This window comes from Muntiacus reevesi, chromosome 3, assembly GCF_963930625.1.
Source record: "Muntiacus reevesi chromosome 3, mMunRee1.1, whole genome shotgun sequence".
In the NCBI taxonomy this organism is placed as follows: Eukaryota; Metazoa; Chordata; class Mammalia; order Artiodactyla; family Cervidae; genus Muntiacus; species Muntiacus reevesi.
In genome coordinates, this window is record NC_089251.1 from 40348380 (window position 1) to 40369106 (window position 20727).

Here is a 20727-nt window from a genome sequence, read left to right on the forward strand (position 1 = left end):
GAAGAAAAGCAAAGATAACTTAATACCTAATGCAAGACACATGGGTTGATTGAAAGAAAAATATTTGAAATTGGATCTGCATGTATTGACATAAAAATAAATCAACAGCGTTAAAGTTAAAGCCCATTATACAGAGTGAAGTAAGCCAGAAAGATAAAGACCATTACAGTATACTAACACATATATACGGAATTTAGATAGATGGTGGTGATAACCCTATATGCAAAACAGAAAAAGAGACACAGAAGTACAGAACAGACTTTTGAACTCTGGGGGAGAACGTGAGGGTGGGATGTTTTGAAAGAACAGCATGTATATTATCTATGGTGAAACGGACCACCAGCCCAGGTGGGATACATGAGTCAGGTGCTCGGGCCTGGTGCACTGGGAGGACCCTGAGGAGTCGGGTGGGGAGGGAGGTGGGAGGGGGGATCGGGATGGGGAATACATGTAACTATATGGCTGATTCATGTCAATGTATGACAAAACCCACTGAAATGTTGTAAAGTGATTGGCCTCCAACTAATAAAATAATATTAAAAAAAAATAATAATAAAAAATAAATAAGGGGAAAAAAAAAAAATAAATCAACAGCGTTAAAGTAAAGTAAGTTCTCTGGTAATCTCCTCAGCTTTTTTTGAATCCCAGTTTCCTCATCTTTCAAATGGATTCAGTAACACCTACCTCTCTGTAGGCCTTAGGAAGTGCCTGGCACATACAGGATGTGAGTAAATGAGACTTGGTTTCCCTTTTTTCACTTTCCTCTCTACCACCGCTAAGATTCCCTTCTCTAGGTCCTAATCTGGAGTCTCATTCTGACAGAGTTTAAAACTTCTGTTCATCAGAGTCTGACTAAGGTGTTACCTGCCAACAATTGCATCTGCTTTCAGACTGTGCACTTTCTTGAAACTCTCAGATCTTCTACACATAAAGGAATGGATCTGTTAGTGATAGAACTGCAGTCCCAGAGATGAAATTCTCAAGGAGGGAGATACTTTTATAGGCAGGAAAAGAACACCATGCAGATTATTCGAGCCTGAATGGGGTACATATCTGGCAATATATTTGCCGTATTCCAGTGAAGAGTTGTCAATTCCTCTGGGCCGCGGTGTTTGCTTTCTGACATACCAGGCCAAGATAAAAATCTATCAAAATCTGAAAAGAAATGTTTGTTGTGAAAAAAAGAAAAATGAAACCAGCTATAGCTACTCATCTAGAAATAATCTAAGAGAAGTAAAAGCTCCCGGTTCAGTTTTGAAACTGGGTTTTATTTTCCAGTGGACTGGAATGCACAAAGAATCCTGGTTTGCAGGAATCTCCCACGGGCCTCCCCAGGATCCTTTGTGAAAATGTAAGTTATACTCATTCTCACTGAGTGAGAGCGTTGTGTATTGTCTGGAAACAATTAGAGGTATTTTTCCATCTTGATCTGACAACCTCAGACACATAGGCAATTGGGGGGTGGGGTGGGGAATGGCAGTGGTTTGAAGTCCAAGTTCTACTATTAACTATTTAAACAGTTAAAGTATTAAAACTAATTAAGTTGCATATGCTTGGAGCCCCAAAGGGTGGCCGCTGGTGGAACACGGAGCCTCAGAAAGGTTTAAAAGTCACCAGGAAGAAAAATCCTGGAGCTCTGGAAAATATTTTGTCACTGATAATGATTTTCCAAGAACTTTCAGGAAAAGAGTGTGACAATAAAAGGCCATTCAGGGGAACGCATGAACTGACATCTGAGGCTGCTTGGGGACCTGAGTGACTGCAGGTGAGCCTGACATAGCCTGGTTTAAGGTATGACGGCAGAGCAGGGCCCCCTGACCAGGCTGGGCAGGGGGATACCAGAGAAGGAGGCTGCAGAGTGATAGGTCTTTTTGTCCAGATGTGCCAGTTTCCTTGAGACTGTATTTGGATTATTAGAAAGAGAAATTATGCTGGTTTACCTATTGGTTTGTTTTGAAAGAAGGCTGGAGTGGAAAGAGTTCAGGGAGGGGTCAGCGCAGTTGGAGAAGGGGCTGGGGGTACGGGGCCAGTGTGAATAAGAGGTCCGTTAGAACCTGGGGCTGCCGCAGCCAGCCAGTTTTGTGAAACACCTTTTAAACCTTATTTTAAAACTGAAGCTAGAGGCAAATGTTCCCACCTTTCCCCTGTTTGTCAGCAAAGTCCAAATTGCCAAGTGCTGTGGAGGACAATTGTGTCAACAGCACAAGGCTTTGCATCTGCCAAATGGTAATCAGCAAAGAGGCCTCACATTTGTGTAGAGATCTCACACTCTGCGGCGTGTTTTCACAGCTCTGGTTTAGTGGATCCTTAAACTCGAAGGGACGCAGGAGGGTGTCTCCATTTCAAAGATGGGAACCTGGGGGCTGGGAGAGGGGGAGGATCTCGTACAATATTGCAGAGCTAGCGAGCGGTGGGGTGAGCATTCACCCCAGGTGCACTTGGTCCCTGCCATCCCAACACCGGGTGTGTCTGCCGGGCTGCCTCCAGCTCAGAGCTTGGGATACACAGTGAGCTCATGGAAGCGGGAGCAAGGGGAGGTGGAACAGTATCCTGTTGGCACACAGCTGTCTATTTCTTTTCCTACCTTTCCTCCCCTTCCCCTTCCTCCTCTGCATGTGCCTGCAGCCTCCAGGTGGAACAGAGCAAGGACATGCTTCAGCCTTGGGGCAGAAGCAGAATACACAAGTGATGATGTGAGATGCCTGAGATCCTGAGGCTAGTCCTGGGTAAGGCGGCATGTTTCAACTGGGCTTCAGAATCACCTTTCTAAAGTATAAAATTCAACAGAAAATCTCTGCAGATCCATCAGTAAATTGGGTCCAGGAATGTGAAGGCATCTCATTGTCTCCACTGAGACATGACTTAAGACAATCACCTAAGACCTTAAGAATCCTTGAGAATATACCCTGTTCTTTAAAAATACCAGCTTCTTGTTTTCAAGGATAGAATGAATAATTTTCTTATGCAATAAGAAGCAAAGTAGCAATAAAGAGTCAACGTAGTAATGACATTGATTCTATGCTGAAGAAAGCTAGTCAGTCTTTTCTTAGAAGATGGATTTATATCTAGTCACAGAATCTCTTAACTTTGACTAGAGATGAACTTTGAAGTTCATAATATTTGTGCCTGTGATTTGGGGTCAGGTTGATAATAGACCCAGGTCTCTGTTATCCACAATTCTGGAGCTGGCAACGCTGCCCATGTTGGCCCCATGGATATGTGGATGATGGTAAGCAGAGCAGGCTTCTGAGAAGAGAAATGTAGGAGTGCCCAAGACCAGGTTCTGAAGCTGAAGTGAGGGAATTTCCTGGCAGTCCAGTGGTTAGGATTCTGCCCTTGCCCTGCAGCGGGCACAGGTTTGATCTCTGGTTGGGGAAGTAAGATCCCACAAGTAGCATGGCATGCCCAAAAAAGAAAATAAAAGAAAATACTGAAGCTCAGGTGATTAGCACATTTTTTTCCTGATCCTTGATTCTGCACATTTTTATGCTCATTTTATGTAGAACTGAATTAATGTGTCTAACACATTTTCTGATTTCCTTGACAAATTTGGGATTGGCTCACAGAAAAGAAAGGAGAGTTCAGAAGTTGACAACAAAAGTAGCGTAAAACCCACAAGACACAGATATTCATCATTCCTGGGCCATTTGTCTAGTGGCAAGTAGACAAAGGCTTTGAAGTCAACACCATCCTGTTACCCTGTTTAATATTTGAACTTCCAAAGGAGTTAGTCAAATTAGATTTGGCACACACTTCTTGGGAAAATAGGAAATTTTTAATATTACTGAAAAATTATTTTTATCTAAATGACAATAAATCTGTCAGCCTCTCGTTTTTTTTATTGTGAAAAATAGATAACATAAAATTTACCATCATAACCATTCTTAAGTATACAGTTCAGTTGTTCTTGTTCAGTCACTCAGTTGTGTCCACATCTTTGCAACCCCAAGGACTGCGGAACGCCAGGCTTCCTTGTCCTTCACCATCTCCTGGAACTTGCTCAAACTCATGTCCATTGAAGTGGTGATGCCATTCAAGTATATTCACAGTATTGTGCAACAAGTGTCAGAAGTCTTTCCTTTTGCACAAATGAAACTCTTACGGCCCACAACTCCTCCTCTTCTCCTCTCCCCGGCTTCTGGCAACCACCATTCTACTTTCTCTTTCTATGAATTGGACGACTCTCAGTATCTCATGTAAGTGGAATCATACGGTGCTTGTCTTTTGGGACTAATATTTCACTTAGCAGAGTGTCCACAAGGTTCATCCATGCTATGGCATGTGACAGGATTGCCTTCCTATTTTGTGTGTGGGTGCTCAGTTGTGTCTGACTCTTACGATACCCCATGGACTGTAGCCTGCCAGGCTGCTCTGTGCATAGGATTTCCCAGGCAAAATTACTGGAGTGAGTTGCCATTTCCTTCTCCAGGGGATCTTCTCGACCCAGGGATCGAATCTGAGTCTCCTGCACTGGTAGGCAGATTCTTTACCACTGAGCCACATGGGAAACCCACCTTCCTTTTTAAGGCTGAAGAATATTCCATCGTGTATATAAACCACATTTTGTTTATCCACTTATTCCCTGATGGACACTTGGGTTGCTTCCACCTCTTGGCTGTTGTGGATAGCGGTGCTATGAACATGGGTGCGCAAGTGTCTCTTTGAGACTCTACATTTATTGTTTTTTAAAGAGGTAATTTTTCCCCTAGTCAGAAAACATGACTATCAAAATAAGTTTAAAATGAGCCTCTTTTTATTTGTTTTATTTAACTTTTATTTAAGATATTTACAGAGATCTAAGTTTTCTGTAGAATAAATGCTTTTGTGCAGGCACCCGATAGGTGGGTTGTGGATATTTCAGGACTGCCAATCTTGATCTCCATCTCTTAACAAGGATCTCATTCTTGGCCATGACGGACTTGTCTTTTTTTTTTTTTCCTGCACCGAAGTTTTAAGCATGAGCACTTCATTCTTTCCTTTCCACGTGCCTCTGCTTCCACCCTATGACCTTCTTTTCCCTAACCAGAGAGAAGTCCTGACCTGTCCAGGGCCCACCCCCATCCTTACCTGGAGGGGACCACCCCCCGCCTCACCTCATTGGTTATCATTATTATGTCACCCAGATCAATCACTGGGCCCTCGCACTGTTGTAACTGTCGCTTTGATCATTCGTTACACTTTGTTAGTCCTCATCAGATCCAGGCCCCTCTAATCGGAAACAGCGGCCTTCCAAAAGTCAGGCAACCGGGTGACCAGGGGCAATTACCACATTGTTTGGTTTTTAAATTACTCCCTTCTTGGTGCTCTGATCACCATCAGGAGGTTGGTGATTCAGAAAACCAGGGGGTACCCACTGCTCGTGCCGCCCCAGCTGGCCTGGATTCCCAAGTCCTGCCAGTGGTTCCAAGTTGAGGGGACCCCAGTGAGCTGAAAAACAGCCCGTGACCCAGAGGCACAGCCTCCTCATGAAAGGGAGTCCTTGCCAGGTATACTCACCCGTGGGCGTTTACACAGAAGACAGTCCCCATGGTAATGTACTTCCTCTGTTGGGAGCTAGGGGACCCTACCAGGGGAACCCAGACCCACAGCAGCAGAGCCCAGGGCTCAGCAGAATTCTGTTCTCTTTTTGCCTCCACCCTGGAAGCTGCCTGACCTGGCAGTGAGGTGGGCGGAGGCAGGTATCTCTTGGGTTTCCCTATAACTGAGTAGGAACTCCAGCCTCCAGCTCAAATGCCTGGGGCTGACGCTACACAAAGGTGTGAGTGGGGTCATTTGGCAAGAAATTAAAGGTCAACCTATGCATCTTTTAGTTCATCATTTTCTTTAATGCCAATTAAGTTTAATTCCCCAAACTTCAGGCATTTATGTACTACTTTCATGATTTTTTGCCATGCACAAGATTTTAAAAATAAAATCTTTTTATTTTAAAATGATTATTTCAAAGGAACTATTTTATACTTTGAATAGAAAGCAAGTATTTTTTGTCTTCCTTTCAGCAATGACCTTTAAAAATGTCATTTATTCCCCCTCCTGCTCTCTCCATGGGACCCTGGCCCCACTGGTTAGCCCATAGGTGAATACTCTTCTTCCCCCTGCTGGTCCCAGTATAGCATCTGTCATGATTATGGTGGGACAGCTTGGTGGCCTTTGAATAGTACAGATTGGGTGTGGCGGATTACTATTGTTAATGGAAAATTGTAGTGTATTCCTGGTAAAGATTTCTCATAGGTAGGTGTAGTAATGCCTTGTCTTGGAGAAATGACTCTGATGGCTCACTGACAGGCTGTGTGGAATAATAGGGGACTTTGGGGGTCAGGGCATTTTCTTAGCTCTCCTTGGCTCATTTTGGACCATATCTTTCTTGTGCCTGATGGACACTCAGCAGAGCTGACGTCCTTCCTGCTCATCCTATCTCTACAGGCTCTGCCCACTCTCCCCTGGAACATTCATCAGCTCTCATATTTTATTAGCCAGAAGAGCGGCATTCTTCTGTAACAAAGCTTTTACTCCCAAGGTGTCCACTTGAGGACCTTCAAACTGTGTCCCACCACTTCTCTTAGATTTCATGTGGTGCAAATGTGGTCAAAATTGGAGAATTCTTAAGCTACTGTTGATGAAACCTTGGGTGGAGGGACTTAAATTCCTTAACAGCAAATTTTATAGGAAGCACATAAGAAGAAATGCATACAGCTCCTGCTTTCCCTCCTCCATCTCAAAATCTTCAGTTATCAGGAGGGACATAGCTCTAGCATGCCTTTTGATTTAAGGTAAAAAGGAGATATTTTGTTTTTCAGTAAGGCAGAATATATCTTAATGTAGTAATTGAATTTAGTTCTATTTAGTCTAGTTTGATGGGGGTAGATCTAGAGTGGGGAGGGAAGAATTGACATCGTTTAATACTTAACAGATGGATAGAAAACAAAAAGTTTAGGAGATAAGAAAGTCAGAAGGTTACCAGCTGCTGTTGGGGTAGAGTAAAATGGAATTTATTTGAAAGGTTAGGCTTATGTCTGTTAACACATGTCTCTCTTTCTATTACACTTTAGATTTATAAATTATTCAGAGGGAGAACCATCGTGTTGGCTAAATCTTGAGTGGATTGCTGTATTCAAAAAAGGCATCTTTGTGTTTCATGTGAGCTGTACCTTAGCATGGAAGATGCTTCTGCTCTGAATGGTGGAGAATTTGGAGTAGTAATTTGTTAGCACGTTAACTTCATGAAATAGGTGTTTTTCCCTTCTTCTATTCTCAGATTTGGATGTCTGGATGCAGACGTAGAGAACAGACTAATGGACAAGGGTGGGGGCTGGGAAGGAGAGGGTGAGAAGAATGGAGAGAATAGCATGGAAGCCTATACACTACCATATGTAAAATAGGTAGCCAATGGAAATTTGCTCTATGACTCAGGGGACTCAAACTGGGGCTCTGTAACCCTCAGAGGGGTGGGAAAGGGTGGGAAGTGGGAGGGAGGTTAAGAGGGAGGGGGTATATATATACTTATGACTGATTCGTGTTGATGTATGGCAGAAACCAACATGATATTTTAAAGCAATTATCCTTCAATTAAAAATAAATACATTTAAAAAATTGGGTGTCTGAAGATCATTAAACAATTATAGGAAGGGGAGCAAATTCCTCAACATGTGTGTTAATTTTCATGAGACAAGAAACTCTACTTCTAAGAAAGCTCACTGGGCAAGGGCCACACCTTTATATCCTGGAAAGGATGAATTCACCACTGAAAATGGAGGGAATTACTCCACTCAAAGTTTCCTAATAGAAACCTCTTGGCACCATGTACACTTGCATTGTGTCTTATCTCTAATGTAGGTGGTGGTGGTGGTTTAGACACTAAGTCGTGTCCGACTCTTGCGACTCCATAGACTGTAGCCCGCCAGGCTCCTCTGTCCATGGAATTCTCCAGGCAGGAATACTGGAGTGGGTTGCCATTTCCTTCTCCAGAGGATCTTCCCGACCCAGGGATCAAACCCAGGTCTCCTGCATTACAGGCAGATTCTTTACCAACTTAGCTATAAGGGTCAAGTCAAAATGACCGCAGGTGCTGAGAGATGACACAGCCTGACAGCTTGGAATCTGAGCCTTCACAGAGTCTGGGACAATGACTTCCTCAGGGATGTTGGTAAATACTTAACTCATGGATTCAGTCTCCAGGTTTCTGGTGGAGATTCAGTTGCTTATTATTTAGCAGGCATTCTTTAAAAAACAGTGAACTAGTTATTGCTTGAAAAGCAGATTGAAGATATACTAGGTACTATTAAGATGAACTTGAGGAAGGCTACTTTTATGCACACCTTCTGTAAAAGTCATTAGGTAATTCTTTGGGTCAAAAGGACAATGCATTAGGATAAATAAGTAGGAAATAAGAGAAGTCCTTGAACAGAAAGTGGAACTCTTGACAGGAACTCCATGTGTGGTAGGATGGATTGGTTCTAGGGTTACATGGGATTGCCAAAGGAAAAGAGATTTGTGGCGAAGGCTGTATGATGGGGAAGGATGGGCAGGCTATTGATGGGAAACCGGCTAAACAATTGAAGCTCCAGAAACTTAAATATAAAACCAAACATAATATTTCCTTAACGCATTAGCTTTTTCTCTCTTGGAAGCAAGACATATTCAATGAACAATTATTAATATTTGTTGGGTGTCTGCTACACACTTATTACTATGTTAGGATTTGTGAGAAAAACTAAAGGGTAAGAGATAGAGTCCCAGACCTCAAGGAGTTTATAACTCATTAGGGGAGTCAAGGGTTAGATAGAGTAGGAGACTCTAAGAAGGAATACAATCAAGCAGTGTGATGAAGGGCAAATGCTAAGTTCTGTGGAAAAGGTCCACCAGTGAAGGCCAGGGCTCTTATTAATAGAGACTTTGGGATAATTGCCGAAGGCTTTACAGGAGAGTACTGTTTGATCTAGGTCTTGAAGGGTTTTATTGCTCACAAATTTTAGGTGGGAAACCCACTTCAAGCTATTTCCATTTCAGATTAATATTGTTATTTCTCATTCTTTCTTTGCAGATTCTTCTACTATTTCCCACTTACATGTTGGTATCTTTCAAGTTTTATATTTGGCCAAAATGCTTTTCTATTCATAAAACCAAACACTATCAATATAATGAGTTGAAAACTTGAATAAGAACAGGAAATGAATAGGTAACACACAAAAATATGAGTCTAGTATAGGGTACAATGAAGATTATGAAACTTTGAGAAATGAAGAGCTTATATAGTCTTATATAAGCATGCGTGCATGCTAAGTCACTTCAGTCAGGTCCGACACTTTATGACCCTATGGACTGTAGCCTGCCAGGCTCCTCTCTGTCCATGGGATTCTCTAGGCAGGAATACTGGAGTGGGTTGCCATGCCTTCCTCCAGGGGATTTTCCAGACCCAGGGATCGAACCCATATCTCTTATGTATCCTGCATTGGGAGGTGAGTTCTTTACCACTAGTGCCCCAACAGTATTCTTGCCTGGAGAATCCCCATGGACAGAGAAGCCTGGCAGGTTATAGTACATGCGGTCCCAAAGAGCCGGACACGACTTAGCAACTAAACCACCACTATATACGTTGCTTTTGCTCAATAAATTACTTCTACTAGTGGGAATTGGCTTGCCAGTGGGTGGCTATGATCTATCTACTGACTTCTAAACTCTCCTAAACCTGAGCTCTTTTCCTGAGTTTCAGTTTTATGGTTCTGAATATCTTATGGTCACCTGCATAGAAGTCCCTGTGCATGGAATATCTTAAGCCAAGGGTTGACCCTTGTGGACCAAACCCAACCCATACTCCCACCCTGTTCCACTGAAACATAGCCACACTCTTCTATGTATTATCTATGGCTGCCTTGATGCTACAGAGGCAGAGTTGAACAGTAGTGACAGAGAGCACATGGCCAGCAAAGCCTGAGATATTTACTATCTGACCATTTTTAGAAAAAGTTTCCCAAACTCTACTTTAAACCAACATGCTCCCAAATGAACTCATCCTTTTCTCCCCCAAACCCACCATCCATTTACTCTGGAGTCCCTCTCATTCCTTCCTCCACCTCACCTTCCTCATTTAAGATGCCCCTAGACCGGACGTTGCACATACTTCTCCCCCCTCAACATTTCTCCCACCACAGCCCTGAGCCAGCCCTTCCTAGTCTCACCCATCTTAGATCAGGCATCTGAACACCTGTTATATTTTTATAAAAATAGATCTGGTCATGTTACTTCCTACCTAGAATCCTTCAATGACACCCATTTCCTCCTGAATGCAATACTTCTGCCCAGTAAGACAACGATGTAAAACCCTCGCTCACTCACATCCCTTCCTACATATTTAACATCCTGTCTTCCATTCTCTCACTCGTTCTCCTAAGTCTATCTTGCTAATGTCTTAATATTTATCATTGATTTGAATGAATTATCCTCTGCTTCATGCCTCTGAGAGATGTACATACTGTTCTCCTTGTAACTCTTGGTTTCAAATCTAAGAAACTTAATTGTCAAAATTCAACCTGAGCATCACTTCTTTTGTAGCACTGTCCCACCCATGATCTTTCCGCCCTTTGCTCTGCACCCCCAGTCCACCAGAGTTAGGATCCTTCCTTCTGATTCTGTAGTTTATTTTGTATAACTTGTTAGAGCACACCTCAAATTACATTTATTTCTAGTTATATTGTGTTCTCTCCCTCTCTACTTTAGTTGTGAACACCCAGAGGAATCCTATGTTATATATTTATATCCCTAGTAGCTATAATAAAGCTTGCCAAAGAGTATATGCTCCATGAATATTCAGTGAATTCCTGAAGCTTATTATAAGTCACCAAGTCTTTAATAAACAAGGTCTAATCCCTTGTTGAAACACAGGACATTTACTGGAGGACTACCAACTTTTGGGCATAAATTGTAAATACAGGTTTATGACTGATTAAATGATGGGTTTACTCAGATACAGGGAAGCTGTTTTGAAATGCAAATCATGCCATGTTGTTTTCACCCTTTAAATCTTTCCATGAAAAAAAAAAAACCAAAAACAAAAATCTTCCATGGCTTCCCACTAAGAATAAAGTTCAAAATCTTCGATTCTGGCAGTCCTGTCTCTTACCACCTCTCTCTTGATTCACTGCATTCTGGGAACACTGACCTTTCTTCTCCATTTCTTCAAATGCGTCACCCTTTTCTGCCTTGGGGTTTTGCACATGCTTTCCATCTTCTAGAAGGACTCTCTTACTCTTCCCCTGACCCAATCCTGTTCACTCTGCCTTTCATAGTCCTGAAGTCACATCCTCTGAGGGGCTTCTCTGATCCAGTTTCTGTTCATAATGCCTACTCTTTTCCATTAAAGTATTACTATTTATAATAGTGTGCCTGTTTCTTGGATGGTGTGCTTATCATCTGTCACCATTCCATGTAGATGGAAAGCTCAAAAGTCAGAACTCATATTCGTTTTATTCACTACTGGTATTGCCTGGCACAAATGGGGTGCCCCATAAGGGTTTTCTAAATAAACAATAATTGAAAAGGGGAATATTCTGGTTATTTCTGAATAGAGAGATGATTATATCTGTCAGCAGTATGTAGGATAGACTGGAGTGAGGAGTCACAGGAGTAGGGAGAAGCATTAGGAAGCCCTTGTGTCTACGTGAGGCAATGCATTTCTGAACAACTGTTATGAAATAGGGATGGGAAGGAAGAGGCAAAATTACCACTGTTTTCAGATTCCATTCTACCAGAAAAACTCAGAGAAAAACCTCTAAGAATGAATAAGAAAGGTAAAGAGGTTGGCCACTTTCAAAAATATGTGTACTAAAATCATAGCTTTCTTACACACCAATAACAACTAGCCTTAAAAGATGTAATGGAAAATAGCAAGCAAAAATTTTTTAATTACCAATAAACTAAATAGGAAATATAGGAATGACTTATTGTGAAATTACATAGAGAACTTCAATAAATCTTCAAATTACCAAATTCTTTAATGAGAAACCTCAATCTTATTAAAGGTGAATTACACCTATAACTATAAACGTAAGGCAACAACAACTATAACAACAATTCTTTTCAAAGTACTTACGGGAGTTTTATAAAATTTGATAAAGATGACTTTGAAGTTCATCAGAATGAATAAATGAGAATAGCAAAAACACTATTAACAACAATTTTAAGCTATAATAATTAAAACAGTATGGGATGCGAGAATAGCCAAAGAAACTAATGAACTAAGTGGAAAATCAAAAAATATACCTAGGTACTTATAAAAGTTGTTAAGATGAGAACCAAGATATTTTAAATCATTGAGACAAGAATAAATTATTCAGTAAATGATTCTGATACACTGTAAAAGCAGTGGGAAAATTGAAACCTTTACCTATACCAAAAATCATTTTTAAAAATATTTATATAATATGGTATACCACATATGCTATATATTATATGTATTTATTAAGCCATTAAGATATTATGAGAAAACATCCATGTAATCTTTTGGGGGAAAGTACTTTTCATAACAACATCAAAGACAGAAATTTTATAGGAAAAGACTATATTTAACTACATAAACATTAAAAATTTCTTTGTTAGAAGACAATATTAAGGTTAACATTTTAAAAGGCTAAGTTTCTCAAAAACGGATAATAGGAAGAGGCAGCTAATATATACACACATACAAGAAAAGAAATACAGATGCCTTACAGTATAGGACAAACTTTAGTTTCCCTAGTCATTAAAGAAATGCAAATGATATCAATAACAAGGTGTAATTTTCACCCAGCTCCCTGACAAAATTAACATTAATGATAAATTACCATCCATTAATATCCATACTACTGGGGGTGATGTAAATTGCCAAAACTTCCTTAGAACATGTTGAAAGTCTTTTAAAAACATATATAGAAAGCATAAGCTTTTTGAATCATAAATTCCCATTTCTAGAACACTTTTCTCTCCAAATTAAAACTATACTCAGAAAAAGAGATCAGATTTGTGGTTACCGGAAGTGAGGGGTGAGGGAAGGGAGAACAGGATGAGGGCAGTCAAAAGATACAAACTTCCAGTTATAAGATAAGTTAAGTCCTAGGGCTTCCCTGGTGGTTTAGATGGTAAAGAATCTGCCAGCAATGCAGAAGACCTGGGTTTGATCCCTTGCTTGGGAAGATTCCTTGGAGAAGAGAATGGCTATCCACTGCAGTATTCTTGCCTGGAGAATCCCATAGACAGAAGACCCTGTCGGGCTACAGTCCATGGGGTTTCAAAGAGTCTGACACGACTGAGCGACTGAGCATGTTATATATGAAAGTTGTTAAGAAAGTAAATCCTAAGATTTCTCATTGCAAGGAAAACTTTCTTTCTATGTCTTTAATTTTGTATCTATATGAAAACACGGATGTTCACTAAATTTATTGTGATAATCACTTCATTATGCTGTACACCTTAAACTTGGTGCTATATGTCAATTATATCTCAATAAAACTGGCAAACATTTTAAACTATATTCAAAGACTTCATAAATAAATTATTTTAAACCAATTATATTCACATTGTTGGCAGGTATGGATACAACTAGGGTTGTATCAGCGTTAGATGGTGTGACAACTGGTTCCACCAACTACTGCCTGTCTGTCTGCATTCCCACCACCCCCCTAGCAAAAAAGGCTGCACGTATAGACACTTTCCCACAGTCATTTTCTTCCACATACTCATGCATAAATTCTCTCTTTCTTCCCCCTTGAAGTCTCAGCTTGTCTCTAACAAGCACATACTAGATTTTCTTCTTCTAATATTCCTTTGCTTTCCTACCTCCTCCTCCTAGACTAAACCATCAACTGTCAAAAAAGCTATGCATACAAGTATTCAAATGCAAATGTTTTTAGAAGCTTATTCATAAATTCCTCCAAACGGAAACAACCCACATGTTCACAAATGGGTAAATGAGTACTACAAATACATCCGTGTATGTGTGCCCATAACATGGAATTGTATGTGTGAATATGAGAGAAGTAGTATGTGGAGCAACATGGACCAATCTGGAAAGTATCATGCTGAATGAAGAAGCCAGATTCAAAGGGTTGAATACTGTATGATTCTGCCGACATGATGTTGCAAAGGCAAAAATAAGGAACTGCAAAGCAGTTTAGTTGGTTCTGGGGCTGGGGAGAGGGGATTGACTACACAGGAACATAAAGAAAATTTGAAGGCTGATTTAAATACTCTATATCTCTATCAGTACATGACTGTATGTACATGTTTTTCAAAACTCAGTAACCTATATATCAAGAAAGGATGCATTTTACTGTATGGCAATTAACCTGAATAAACTGAAAACTTCTGGCAGATTGGCTTTCATTTTTCTACAAACACACACACCCCACAATACATACACACAAACACACACTCACAGAAAGCAAGAGAAGACCCAGGGGAGAAGAAAAGAGACTACTAAAATGGAAAAGGAAGGGAAATTTGACCATAAGAGAAATATGGAGCTTAATTGCCTAAAATTGTCAGCTACGTGTCAAGAACATATTAGCACAATAAAAACTCTTATAAAATTTGAGAGGGTCCCTGAAATAAGAGTAAACAAAATATATTTAAAATAAAAATCATATCATTATATAATAAAACAAAACATTGATGCCTCTCTCCACTTAGGACAACCCTATTTGGAGCTCCTTCCAGACCAGAAGGCTTGTGCTTTGCTGTGTAGCTGTCTTAGGATAAAATCTGGTATACTCAGACCTCCCCCCTTGCCAGTCATAACCCGAAAGCCAAGGAGTCAGTAGTGGGTAACTGTTTCCAGCACCACCGTCTTCAGAGACACAGCCATTATCCAGTTCAGGTCATGGTCAATGAAATAGAGGGAGTGACCTGTGTTTTTGCCATCTAGTGAATGTGAGTAAAATTAATACACAGGATTACATTGGAAATCCACATTTGGCATGAGATTTTATTTTCCAATCAGAATGGGGAGCCCACTTGCAAAATATTTGGGCCAGGTAGTATGTGTGAGTCCAAAGACAGCATGGAAAATCCTGGTCTTGAGGCGAATAATGGTAATGTAGCTCACAGAAGGAGGCTGGCTAAATTATGGGAAAAGTGACTTCTGGAAGGCGAAGTCTAACTGTGTAAAATCCATCCCTGCTCAATCCCATCTTCCCCTGCCCCCACTCTGGGAAACCCAAAGCCTATCTTTTGAACACTCACATTAGTGTTCTGGCTTCTTGCCTGAGAACTTGAAAATGAAAGGATAAAAACTGAGCTTGATGTTCTTTGCTAGGCATAAGTAAGTCCCCTTTCTTCTTCAACACAGGCCCGGATCTCCACTGGGGATTAAAGAGTAAGAATCCAGTATTTTTAATAGAATGATTTGAGGGCAGCATCATATGGATTTAGTGGGAGCCAAAGGATAGGGGCCCCCTTCGGTCCCTGGGGTCTGTTTCCCAGACTTTGGCCATGCTGTTTTCACATATGGGAAAATCAGGTGGAGTTTTCTTTCCAGTCTTAACATCCTCTGGTTAAACCATATGCTTGCATTTCTCAGCCACTTCTGTTCAAATATGTTTTCCTAATGAGGCATTATATTCCTATAAAATCAAGCTGTTTTCCCTCCAAAAGAATATTTTGTTTAAAAAAACCCCAAAACCCTATTAGTGTGTGGACAATAACATTACATTATTTTAAAAAATAGTCTGTGATGATACTGCCAAATACTGGCAGTAATAAATTGCCAACTACAATTGTATCACCAACTACAATTTATTTGTGTTCCCCAAACATATTTTTGGAACATGTTTTCTCACAGAGTTTACTACATGTGCTAGGTTTCCAGGCTAGCCCTTACAATTGTGCCTAATTAAATGAAAAAAAAAGTTTGTAATGATACTGTTGTAATAGTCAAAGAAAAATAAAACCAAAAGCTTTAGAAATTATTAAGATAAAATGACAGTGCAAGAGAACAAAGCCCAAAAAGATTACAGAAAAAAACCCAATAATTAAACACATGAAAACAAACAAAAATCATAGTTACAGAGGACAGATTGATGGTTATCAGAGGGGAGGGGGTTGGGCAAAATGGGTGAAGGGGATTAAGAAGTACAAACTTTCAGTTATAAAATAAGTAAGTCCCAGAGATGTAATGTATAGCCATGGGTAATACAGTGAATAATACTGTATTAACTTTGTAAGGTGACAGATGGTAGCTAAGTTTGTTGTGGTGACCACTTCACAATGTGTACACATGTTGAATCACTATGCTCTACACCTGAAACTAAACTAAACTATTGATTGTCAATTATACCTCTGTTAAAACATAACAAAAAATCAAAAAATCGTTTATCTCAAATATGGGTAAGTCAAGAAAAAGTGAGTAAACTGGAGAAAAGCTTTTGCCTTGAATTATAGGAAGATTTTGAGGGGAATTTCCAGGCACTTTGAGGGGTTGAAAAATTTACATTTTTTAAATTAGATTACATTCCTATCAAGATGAACAGATTTTTTTCTTTTCCTTGGTGTTGCAATTTGCTAATATTAGGCTTCATTTGGGGGTGTGAAGTTGATAGGACGAAAAAAATGAAGAGCAGTGCTTTTCCTGAGGCAACAGAAGACAGTGGATGCTTTGCAGTTTCCTTTCACTATGGGAGAAACAATGTCCCTTTCCACCCTCCCTACAAATTTCCCCCTGGTGGCCCATTTTTCATCTATGAAGAGACCTTCACATATATATCATGACTCCCATCAAGTTGTCCCACAGATTAAATAAGTGATATTTGTCCAACATGTACAATCACTTCCCTAAGATTTCCTTCCCAATCCCACTCACCTCCAGAAAGCAAAAAGAAAAGAAGCCCTCCTTTTAACAAGAGCATCCCTCCCACCTCCCTAGTCACCTGGGCCAAGAGTACTAAGGGTTCTTCACCCCGGAGCCCATGTGTGACCAGCCCTCACATCCTCTCAAATGTCTCTACCCACTGCTTCTTGGTTTTGTTCCCTCTGTCCCACTCCCAGCACCGCAGCAAGAATTCAGTTATTACAATAACTGCTCTCCCTGCCAGTCGACTTCCTGTGGCAGTCCATTTTCCAGACAGCCAATGAAGTGATCATTGCTCTGTTCAGAAATCCTTCAGGGCTGCTCAAAAGGCGATTGCATGCTTCAGAATAAGGGCAGGGGTGGAAGGAGGTGCTTGCAAGAGAGTGCTGGATAAAATGCAAGCTCCTAGGCCCTGCCATGGGACCAGCAATCTGAATCTTTGAAGGAAGGGAATCTGATAAGACCTTGAAATTTGCATTATATAAGGAAGGTGAGGTGGATAAAGAAAATGTGGTACATATATACATTGAAGTACTACTCAGTCATAAAAAGAAATGAAATCGTGCCATTTGTAGAGATGTGGATGGACTTAGAGTTATACAGAGTGAAAGTGAAGTGAAGTCGCTCAGTCGTGTCCGATTCTTTGCGACCCCGTGGGCTGTAGCCCACCAGGCTCCTCCCTCCATGGGATTCTCCAGGCAAGAATGCTGGAGTGGGTTGCCATTTCCTTCTCCAATACAGAATGAAGTACATCAAAAAGAGAAAAAAAGATATATTAATGCATATATATAGAATCTAGAAAAATGGTATAGATCATCTTATTTGTAAAGCAGAAATAGAGCCATAGACGTAGAGAACAAAGTGTGTGAATGACAAGGGAGGAGTGAGGGGTGAGATGAATTGGGAGGTTGGGATACACACTACTAATACTACATATAAAATAGATGACTAACGAGCTCCTACTATATAGCACAGGGAACTTAGTGCTCTGTGGTGACCTAAAAGAGAAGGAAATAAAAAATGAGGGGATATATGTATACTTGCAGCCAATTGACTTTGCTGCGCAGTAGAAACTAACAGCATTGTAAAGCAGCTATATGCAGATAAAAACTAATTAAAAAAGAAGTAAGAGATTGTTTTTTTTCCATTGTATATCCTTGCCTCCTTTGTCAAAGATAAGGTGTCCATAGGTTCGTGGATTTATCTCTGAGCTTTCTATTCTGTTCCATTGATCTATATTTCTGTCTTTGTGCCAGTACCATACTGTCTTGATGACTGTGGCTTTGTAGTAGAGTCTGAAGTCAGGCAGGTTGATTCCTCCAGTTCCATTCTTCTTTCTCAAGATTACTTTGGCTATTTGAGGTTTTTTGTATTTCCATACAAATTGTGTAATTATTTGTTCTAGTTCTGTGAAAAATACCGTTGGTAGCTTGATAGGGATTCCATTGAATCTATAGATTGCTTTGAGTAGAATAGCCATTTTGACAATATTGATTCTTCCAATCCATGAACGCGGTATGTTTCTCCATCTGTTTGTGTCCTCTTTGCTTTCTTTCATCAGTGTTTTATAGTTTTCTATGTATAGGTCTTTTGCTTCTTTAGGTAGATATACTCCTAAGTATTTTATTCTTTTTGTTGCAATAGTGAATGGTATTGTTTCCTTAATTTCTCTTTCTGTTTTTTCATTGTTAGTATATAGGAATGCAAGGGATTTCTGTGTGTTAATTTTATATCCTGCAACTTTACTATATTCATTGATTAGCTCTAGTAATTTTCTGGAAGAGTCTTTAGGGTTTTCTATGTAGAGGATCATGTCATCTGCAAACAGCGATAGTTTCACTTCTTCTTTTCCTATCTGGATTCCTTTTACTTCTTTTTCTGCTCTGATTGCTGTGGCCAAAACTTCCAACACTATGTTGAATAGTAGTGGTGAAAGTGGGCACCCTTGTCTTGTTCCTGATTTCAGGGGAAATGCTTTCAATTTTTCACCATTGAGGGTGAGACAAGTGCTCGGGCCTGGTGCACTGGGAGGACCCAGAGGAGTCGGGTGGAGAGGGAAGTGGGAGGGGGGATCAGGATGGGGAATATGTGTAACTCTATGGCTGATTCATGTCAGTGTATGACAAAACCCACTGAAATGTTGTGAAGTAATTAACCTCCAACTAATAAAAAAAAAATTAAAAAATAAATAAAATAAAATAAAATTTAAAAAAGAAAAAAAAAAAAAGAAGAAGTAAGTTGGGGTAATTTTTCCAGTGCACTTAGGCTTGAAAATTGCAGATTTAGGAGAAGACACCCATTCCTTGGAACAGAGGGAAAAGTCATCTGTGCTCTTCAGTTGGTCCACTTGGAAGCCTCATCTCATCTCAGGCCCTCCTCTCTCTTCTCCACGGAGCGCCATCGCCCAGGCTCCTTTGCAAGCATCTCTGCCCTGCCTGGAATGCCTCCCCCGGCCCCCATTTCCTTGTGAGCATGATTCACCTTTCAATTTCCAGCAGGAGCTGGTAAACTGAAGTAGAAGAAAAGTAATCATTTGTCCCAAGGTTTCTGAGGGTGTTCATGGCAATTCTTAGGGTACATTTCAGTAGCCATTTTCTATGTCTCCTTTGGCTACCATTAAAGGTATCCCCAGAAATCCACCCCAATCCTCATTTAAGAATAGAACTAACTATCCCATTAAAAATAGGACATAAAAATAAGCTCATGCTTTGCCCCAAATGACACTTATACCAGGCCCATGTCTGAGCCACACAGAAACAGGCTTTTTTTTTTTTTTTAATGGCTGTGTAAAATGAAAGACTCTCAAAAAGCAAGAATAATCATTATTATTTGTTCTAAAATCCAAATGTATATTTTCCATCCTTTTTATTTACAATATAAAGTGCTTTTCTCAGTAAATCAACAAATATGAGTATTCATGTCACCAAGTGCTGATGATTAAAAATAATTACTTTAATGGTAGCTGGCCCGATGCCAAACACGATCGGGTTTTGCATTTCAAGCATGATCATGGATAATTTACATCTCCTTTTCCACCAATACCCCACTATTCTTAATGGATTCTATTTTAGTTTTTATGAATTAGTAGAAATTTAGTGCCTAATATTATAGTCCACCATTTGCTTTTAGAATCCACAGAACTATCTTTTTTTTTTTTTTTTTAAGGAGGATGGTTCATCATCACATAATTCTTTAAGTTACTTATTTAAATGTTTAGGATTCTGCTTTCTGTGAATTCTGAATGGAGGCACAGGAATGGGGTAAAATAGGAGGGGAAAAAACAGAACAAGGTCTCATGCCTCCTGGGGCCTCTTCCTTACTCAGGAGAATCTTTGTGTCCATGTTGGCAGGCAGTCTCCTTCACAAACAAAGCATAGGACCCCTCCGAGAGGCCTGCCCCAGCCTGAGGGCCTGGAGCCTTAACCACACAGGAGGCTGTCTCTCAGTGTGGCAGAAGATGGGGCTGTCTTGCTCCCTTTCTTTTTCTTTCTCGTTTGAGCTTTCATAAGTAATGAAAATATGTCACAAGAGGGTTACAAAGAACCATAGCAAGTTTTTAAATGTTGGTATGTGTGCTCAGTTCCTGTCATGGCTGACTCTTTGCAACCTATTGGACTGTAGTCTGCCAGGCTCCTCTGTTCATGGGATTTCCCAGGCAAGAATCCTGGAGTGGGTTGCCATGCCCTTCTCCAGGGGATTTCCCAACCCAGGGATCAAACCTGTATCTCCTGCACTGGCAGGTGGATTCTTTACCACTGCACCACCTGAGAAGCCTGTTTTAAATGTTTACATTGAACAAATTAACACGTTCACCAAAAATGTAATGTAATTGCATTATTCAGAAGATGATTACAGGACTTAGTAACAAGACCTGTATTGATAGTGGTATCCTAAAGGCAGTGTGGCCCAGTAATAGG